This window comes from Pagrus major, chromosome 22 (assembly GCF_040436345.1).
Source record: "Pagrus major chromosome 22, Pma_NU_1.0".
Classification (NCBI taxonomy): domain Eukaryota; kingdom Metazoa; phylum Chordata; class Actinopteri; order Spariformes; family Sparidae; genus Pagrus; species Pagrus major.
The window spans coordinates 26,625,782-26,634,667 of NC_133236.1; positions in this window are offsets into that span (position 1 = coordinate 26,625,782).

The following is an 8,886-nucleotide window of genomic DNA, read 5'->3' on the forward strand; positions in this document are numbered from 1 at the left end:
CTCTTGTCCAAATAAGAAATGGTACATTTATATACAAACTGACGTGTAGTCCAAAGATAATTATGGCGGTGCCGTGCCTCGTGGTGCCGCGAGCGCACTCCAAAGCAGAAGGTCAGACTTTTAAGGTTCAGTTATTTTATATGTGAACTCCTCAGGACTGGAATAATCAAAGTCCACACAGAATTGTTTTTTTTTTTTTTGTTTTTTCATTTCCAGTCCGGCTGAATGCTCTGTCAAGATTATAGGGAAAACATGCCAAGTTTATTATTGCTTTCATATCATGTGCAAGAGATAGCTTTGAAAAAGTGTGTCTTGGTGCGTGACACACACGGGTACTTTCTTGTTTGTTTTTTTTTGCATTCTTTTTCTTTCAGTCTCTGAGATTGAAAAGGACATATCACAGTTAAAGACAAAAGAGACTGTGACATTCCTTCAGACATTTATTTATTTTCCTTCTTTTTTTTTTTTTGCTTCTGTCGTCATGGTTTTCCAAATAGATCTGTATCGACCTCACTAACCAGTGCCGTGCTCTAAAAATCTCTGTGGCACCAGTATGAGGGGGAGGTCTAATATTTTCCAATTTTGAAATTACTATGTGAGATTTTTAAAAAAAAAAAAAGTGTGCAAAGAACCGAGGTGATTGGAAGCAGCTGCTGGCAGCAAACTGGTTAACCAAAAAATATGGGAGACTTGTGTATGTTTGTTTCATAAAGCACTTATTTCTTGTTTTATTTCTAGCAGCACTTGCGGCTGGCTGCCAGCAGGGCTCGTGGTTTTGGTCCTCAGTGTAGATATAACGCCACTGGAGTCACACACACACACACATATACACACACACACAGAATGGATAACACTTGGCCAAACAAGCCAATTACATTGGAGTCGAATCTGATCTCACAAGGCAGTTGGTATTTGTTTGAAAAAATCCTTTTTCTTGCTTTCATACAATATGATATTCAGTGCATGTAGGTAATATAATAACCCAATTTGAAAAAGCTGAGAAAAACACGGCCCTGTCCAAAGGATCAGACTTCAAGCTTTTCATTGAAGGTTTGCACGCAGTGCCTCTTTCCCAGTCTCTGCAGAGGATGTTCTGAACTCAGCTAATGGAATTGAACATGTCACACTACATTTCCCCGACTGCTTCAGCCCAAAAGTCTTTTTGCTGTTACAGTGTAACATAAGAAAGCAAATAAAAACCTTTTAGATTGTCGTGATTTTATAGCTTTTTTCCACAGATTTATTCAACGTCTCCATAGTAACTATGCACATCTGTTGTAATTCATTTAATCTGCTCCTCTCTTTCCAAACTTTGAACAGGAAATGCTCTTTTAAAAACTGTTTACACATCAATGCAGCACTGACATCCCATTTTGTCCTCATCTGCTTTTGTTTGTGTTGTGTGTTGTTTTGTTTTTTTTTTGTTTTTTTTCCTGAAAACCAGAGGTTCATCCTTTTTTCTTTGCTTTGGTTAACTGTTGCGTACGAACCGTCTTCAGAAACCTTTGTATTATTTAATGATCAACATGTATGATATCCAGGAACAGTACCGTACCCTGCTCTTATGTAAAGTTTACTTGTTATTGTCTATTTTGATGCTTCTTCTCTCATGAACACTTGTCAGGAAATTGAAACTAACGGAGACTCTGTTAGATTTTTTACTGGTACATTTCATAAAGATCATCTTTTTTTTTTTAAAGGGACAAACAGACCTGACAACAGTGAGTGAAATTGGCATTGTGATTGTACATTTTGTTTATTTTAAGAATAAAATAGGAATTTTGTAACTTAATGTTCCCTCTTAATCTCCTCTTTTCGCTGAAGCTTAATTTTGTTCAATATTAAAAAAGGAAATAGACGTGTGATTATCCAGTATTTAGATTTTCCTGTTGTTCGAAGTCCCTCTCCACTCAACAGTGTGTTTGTGTGTGACTTAATGAATGATGTGCAGAAGTGTTCATCTGCTTGAAGGGGGAACATTTCCTTTTCCTTATTGTTTCCTTGCATACTTTAAAACAGTTTAAGCACAACAGGTTCAGCCTGGTTGAATATGAAAATTACACAAGTGTGTTGTGAAAGCTCAGAGTTTACAAACACTGAGAAGTGACTTGTCAGTGATGTAGACGACATAAATAATATTTACATATTCAATTATTTTGACCTTTTAAAGTGCTTTAAGGGAGCAATTTCAATTTCTGGCAAGGTTGAAGTTTAAATGTGCAATGTGTGTTACTCAAAACATGTAGCATGTCGCTAACCGCCGGGTAACCACTAACTGCTGCAAGCTGTTAGCTAGTCATGTCAGTTGGTAGCTAGTAATCCGGACTGGGAGCCAGGGCAGTGTTGGTGTTTACACCGCTAGCACAGGAGCTTTGGACTGGGATGGGGCTAGCTGGTTAGCATGCTTAAATTTAGTAGCAACATAGACATCAAAACCTCACATTCTGTTGATAATTTTAGGTAATTTTTAAAAAAAAACATCGTCCCTTACCAAGCAGAAAAAATATTCTGAATTCAAGTTTCTCTCTTTTTTCAAACTCAACATAAACTAAATAACATTCACCAGAACAGTCTTGGTTTCTCCCATCACTGCCTGCTGTTTCCTCTCATCCCCGGATTCACAGTCCTGGCCAGAGCCACTGTAAATCGCCTCTGTACTGTATCCCCCTGTCTTCAAACTCACCTCCATTGGTCCTGTGTTCAGTCCCAGTTCTGTATCCAGCCCTGTTTGTAGTCAGGCTGCTAAGCCCAGCTGAGCTGACCCTCTGAGGCCTTGGTCCAAGCAAAGTGTGGGGCCACTTAGCTCCACGGCTAATATATCATGAGCTAATCAGCTAACGGTAGCCAGCAAAGAGCTGTCCCCTATATTTTTGGAGCTGCCTGACTTCTGCCTGTCTTTAACAAATTACACCTGAAAGATACTTAATGAGATAATTATACTTTAAAGAGTGTCTTTAATTTAGAAAGGTTAATGTATTCGAATATAATGTAATGGATATTTGTGTTGGATTCCCTTGTGCACTGGGCCCCCACTGATTCTCCGAGAACATTAAGCAGTGTCATCACTTGTTTAATCTTTTTCTGAAACAGTTAACAAGCAGGTCTCCGAGCGTGTTGCGCGTAGGAAGCACATTTAGCGGTGTCACCTCTGGTCTGCCGCTCTGTCTGCACCAACATTGTCTTTGGACGGGGGACTAAGGCGGGCTGGGGGCCCCGGCACGCTCAGCCAGACTACTACTGCCACTGCCACTGCCATGGCTTCATTTCAAAGGTACAGTGGGAAACCAGAGAGATGGAGACAGGAACAGAGACAGGGAGAACCAGGGAAGCTGTTTTACATTATTCCAAGACATAATAGAGCCAATCTAAGTGTGTGCGCACACACACACGTCCGCATGCTGAAATAGAGAGAGAGAAGAGAGGGCGAGCTACACCATGCCATGTGTTTTTTTAAGGTTCAGATTGGGAACATTCTCGGGATTTCCCTGAATATAGATTGCATGGAAAAAAAAGCTCCCGCTGGTTTCAGGTTCACGTTCGCAGCATTCTCAGCCATGTCTAGCAATTATAATAATGAACTCCGGAGGAGCAGACACCCAGAGAAATTAGCATAATGTCCTCCATGCACGAGAGAGACAGCAGCAGCGAGGGCTGGTATCGAGTTTTTGTCCCTGTTAAATCTGGTGGTTGAACATGATGCCAGTGATGATGCACGCTTGATTTTTATACCAGGTTGTAAGTCAGCAAGAAGTCTGCGCTCTCTCCCTTATATTATCCAATCAGAGAGGAATACACAATGGGGGTTTATGAGGAGACAAAACCACTCTATTCAGATGACTGTGCACACACACAAACACAAACACACAGCTGACAGCCCAACACGATTGTTTACTCGACCTCTGCGAAACGTTTCAGAGGAGCAGCGCAGGCGGGAAGTGATCCTCAAGGGTCCCATAGCACTCACAGAGCTGTATATCTCTGCCTATGTTTCCGTCTCCACTAACAGGGCTGTGTGTGCTTGTGTGTGTCTGTGTGCAACTTTTCTGCCCTCAAACAGGAATGCATGCATCTTGATTTCTCATTTAGTCCGCAGATAAACTCAGGGCAGGGGACTCTCCAGCGTGTCGAATCAGCATGACCTCCCTGAACCTCTCTAATCTGATGTCATCTGAGCTCAATGAACGGGCCACCTTAACGTCTCAGAGGAAGCCCATCTCTGAGCTCATGTCCACTAAAGTCAAACATGATTGATCTTAATTTGGTCTGATTGTAATTGAGCAATCCCTCCTCCCGAGGGCCAGGAGAGTTTCAAACTGAGTCAACAATAACTGTGTACTTTGGCGCACTCTAGTGGCTTTTTTATTTAACCATAGGGACCGGGGTGAGGGGCCCACCCAACTGGTGTTCCATGCAGGCAAAGCCAGGCTGGATGTGGCCAAAGTAGCACTTATTATGTTAGTGGTCAAGTTCCAACACCCCACATTTTGTCTCCATAGATTTAAGCCTTTGCGCCGCAAATGAATGTCAGATATGAAAAGTTTTAAAGGTTTTTAAACGCCGACTTGTCTTTTGACCTGAAATAAAAGAAATGATAAATTGGCAGGCGAGCTGCATCCAGGCAGCAGCCCCAGAACCTCACAGGCAGGGTAGGTTGTGAGGCGAGCACCAGAAGCCATTCATCACCAGATTAAAGCGCGCCTGTGTCTTTAGCCTGATTTGGAAACATTTGATTCCATGAAACCATTTGCTGCAAAATAAAAAACTGCAAAGAAAAAAGAGGAAAGTGCACTTATGAAACCTAAAATGCCTACATTAAATGAGCTCTGCCGCTTCGGATTATGCAATCTGATACTGGCCACACTGCCTGACAAAAAAAAAAAAAAAGAAGGGAATTACTGTGAAAATGCGAGTGTCAGGACCATGGACAGCGACCAAACACACAAACAAAAGGCTTCTTTGTCCAAGGCCTCCGCTTCATGTCAGTGTTTCAAATTATACACTGGATCTCAACTGTCAAAAAATGGCAAACTGTTGCAGCGCGACTGAGTGTACAGAACATAAGACAGGATAAACGTCCGCTCTCAGCCAAATATTCATGCAAAACAGGCCTTTTTCCATAGGTTTCAGCCAGGCAATAAAATTTCAAAAATTTGGGCAGGGGCCCCATCTTTGGCTGAAACCAGGCATGAAGGAGCCCTATGTGTTCTTCCTGTCAGATGAAGGACTGTTAAAACTTTATCAGGCGAGTGTTAATTGAGAACTAATGGACTGGTAATTCAGAGCAGTCACAGAGATCCAGTTCACGGCTGAATGACAAACAACCCTGGTGACATTTGGATCATGTCGGGGCTTTTTGGAAAATCCACCACGCGACCATAGCCACATGGGCATGCCAGGCGAAAAAAAAAAAAAAGGGGGATGAAGGATGCCCGCCATCGTGTCTGGTTCTGCTTTAGACATTCATCCTCTCGGTCTCTGAGGATCATAACTCGTGTTAGAGGCAGGTTTTATGGTTTATGACTGGAAAATAAAATGCTGCGTGTTTCCTGCAGGCGAAGCGATGATTTACAACTATGAATGATAAAGTGAGCGCCCGGCTGACAGTGCGGATGTGTGAGGGCTGCTGAGGATCCAGACATGTCCGACATGTGGATGTGAGTGTGGTCGTATAGCGAGTGTGGTCACCACAGTGTGGTTATATACATTGGAACACGGCGTAGAAGGGAAAAGTTCTGGCTCACTAGTAGGTATCAATACCTGACATCATCATCTCACATAATTAGCACGGTGTCCACATCCTTCTCCAGTGACCATGGATTATTTCATGTGGTCCACAACTGGAACAGAAACCCAAACCAGTAAATCCAAGAGCCTAAATACCCTCAGGCTCTGCTGTCTGCAGACATGGTTACTCATTTCAACTACTCCTCTCCAAAAAAGCCAATCAGATATGTTTATTGTTATCTTCTGCCTAAATTTGGTCCTGATTATTTAAATACACAGAAAAATGTCTTGATCACCTGGCTCCAAGCTCAGACAGTCCACACTCGAAGGCCAGGACAGGCCTGTCCCAGCCTCCACACGGCTCTACCACTGATCTAAGACAGGGCCCGGTGAGTGCCAAGAACTCTCTCTGGTGAGGTCGTCAGTCTTACGCCGAAACCGCAGGCGCGCGCCAGGCAGATCAATAATCCCCATCAAGCTTCACCACAAGTCACTCAAACCTCCATGGGCAGGCGAGTGGAGGAGGGCTGGGGGACCTGCTGAGAATTTGATACTCTCTAAGATGCTTTCTGTCTCCGAGTGGAAGAGATGAGGACTCGTCTTCCACAGCTCTGTCTCCTCGTTTGAACATGATCTCCTGTTATGACATGGTTTCTGTCGATGTCGGCCCGGCTCTGATTAGACACTTCCCTCTCAGGCCTGTTGAACCTCAGCTGTCACCTTCTCAGTTGGACGGTGTTGATGTCACATGTCGGTCATTACCCAACGACAGGAATGACAGCAAATGGTGATTGGAGGGTGTAAACTTGCTTTAAGTTAACTGCACGTCTGTTTGCTTCCTGTCTGCTATGCAGTGACATCACCTCCGACTCAAACCTGAGTGATCACTCTGCTTTATTCCCCTTTTTACAGTGAGCTTTAACATTTGTTTTTGTGGGCCTGCATTCACATTCACTCAAGTGCTGCACTGAAGCAGGCTACAATTTTGAGATACGTGCACTTTACTTTTAAGTATTTCCATTTTCTGCTGCTTACTCACTTTACTTCCACTCCACAAATCTTCAGAGGCACCTTTTCACTCCACTACTTTTATTTGATAACTTCCTTTACTAGTATCAGAGCCAAAGTAGTGCATTTTTAAATCAATTTAATTTAAGTTTTAATTTAATTTAATTTAAATTAAAAACACCACTGATTCCAATAATCAAGAAAATGCACAAAATGATATCATAATAATTATTCAGGCCAATAATCAGCTGACCCACAGTATACAGTAGGCCTATACACATGTAAAAATATATTGTATTTACTTTGTAATTTTGATACTTATGTATTGGCATCAAACTACTTTTGATACTTAAAATTTAATATCAGATATTTTAAGACTTTTGGGTTGACTTTTACCAAAGTAATATTTTAACACAATATCTTTAGTTTTACTCAAGCAAGCTATGACTTCCTACTTTTTACTTTTCATAGTTTTTAACCTCTGTTTTTTCCAAATGATCGACAGGGCTTATAATGTCGTGACTGAACAGGGCCGGTCCGACCAAACATCGCCGATCAGACTTTCTTTCAGTTTGTGTTGCCATTTCTTCATCAGAAGTCATATGACATAGACGTGATGTGTTTTAGTGTTTCTCTATGCATCTCCCATAGACTTCAATACGCTGGCACCAAAGCGAAACTCTGTGATGTAATGACTGTTTCTTCTTTTTTAGGTTCAGTGAGCATAACCAAGAAGTAAACCTGAAAATTTTGCGTGTGTCAGGCACATAAAGGGGCGCTAAGTGACAATTTGTAGCAATTTACATGTATAATTAAAAAAAAAATAATAATGGCTATACATCTTTAATACATATTATTTATGTATTAAAGAGGTCATATTATGCTAATTTTCAGGATCATACTTTTATTTGGGGGTCCTTGTAGAATAGGTTTATATACTTTAATATTCAAAAAACACATTATTGTTCTCATACGGTGCATCGCTGCAGCATCCCTTTTCACACTGTGTCTTGAACGCTCCGTTTTAGCCACAGAGTGAGACATCTCGCCTCTGTTCAATCTTTGGTAAGAGTTGCACATGCGCTTTACTTAACGGGCAGGATGTAGCCAATCAGAGGCAGAGTGGGGCGGGTCATGCCGAGCAAGGTAGTGTGATCTAAAATAACACCACTACAGCAGTAACAGCTGTATGTCTGCTGACTGACTGTATATATTTTATAATAAATATATAAATATATATATTTATATATTTATATAAAGCCTGTTACATAGTGACACACATAAGTTACGGAAGTAAAGGCTCGATTCTGAACCAGGCTTCAGGCAGTGCAGGGGCAGCGTTTTCTGTGGGAGAGAATAACTCCCTCTGGTTTGGACTCTGGGCTTTTTCACTTCACAGACCTTTTACATGCACAAAAACGCTACATTACACAATAAAGGAAAGGCAAAAACCCAAAAAGCATAACATGACCTCTTTAACATTACATTCAAGTCACAAAGCTACTTGATCCAAAAGGAACACAGGAGGTATTTTAACAAAACTTTCTGCTCTTCCTGAGGGTATTTCCCCAGTTCTCAAAGAATATTTTAAGTTTTGTTCATGTTGTACAAATTGAGGACATATATTTCTGGCTACCATCTTTGTTTGGATTGTGAAAAAATCAGGCGTTTGAGATTACACACCGAATGAAGCCCTTTTTCTGCGGCTATCGCAGCTAAAGGACCTGGATAAGAGGTTTCTACTAAAATAACGAGACAGTATGAGTTAAAAGCAAACTTCACCTCGGGCTGAAACATATGCGTCTGTCTCATGGGTACAATATCTATGGCAAGCAGCAGCTAAAGGAACATTGAGGTCTGCATGGCAGTATTTCTTAAACTATGGGTCTGGCCCTTAATTGGATCACAGGTCTGTTTCTGGTGGGTCCTCACACGTCAAACGCACCAGTTTGTTTTAATCAGCTCAGGTCTCAAAGCAAGACTCAATTTAGACAATTTATGCCTGAGCTGAAAAGGTTTACTAACCCTGGCTACAGAAGTGCGCTGTGTGTGTGAGTCCCTGTCAGCCTATATGGACTCTCGCGCTACACTATGGTGGCCAAGCCAAGGCCAGCGACTGGTAGATCCACTGGGAGTGTAATAACAGATTAATGT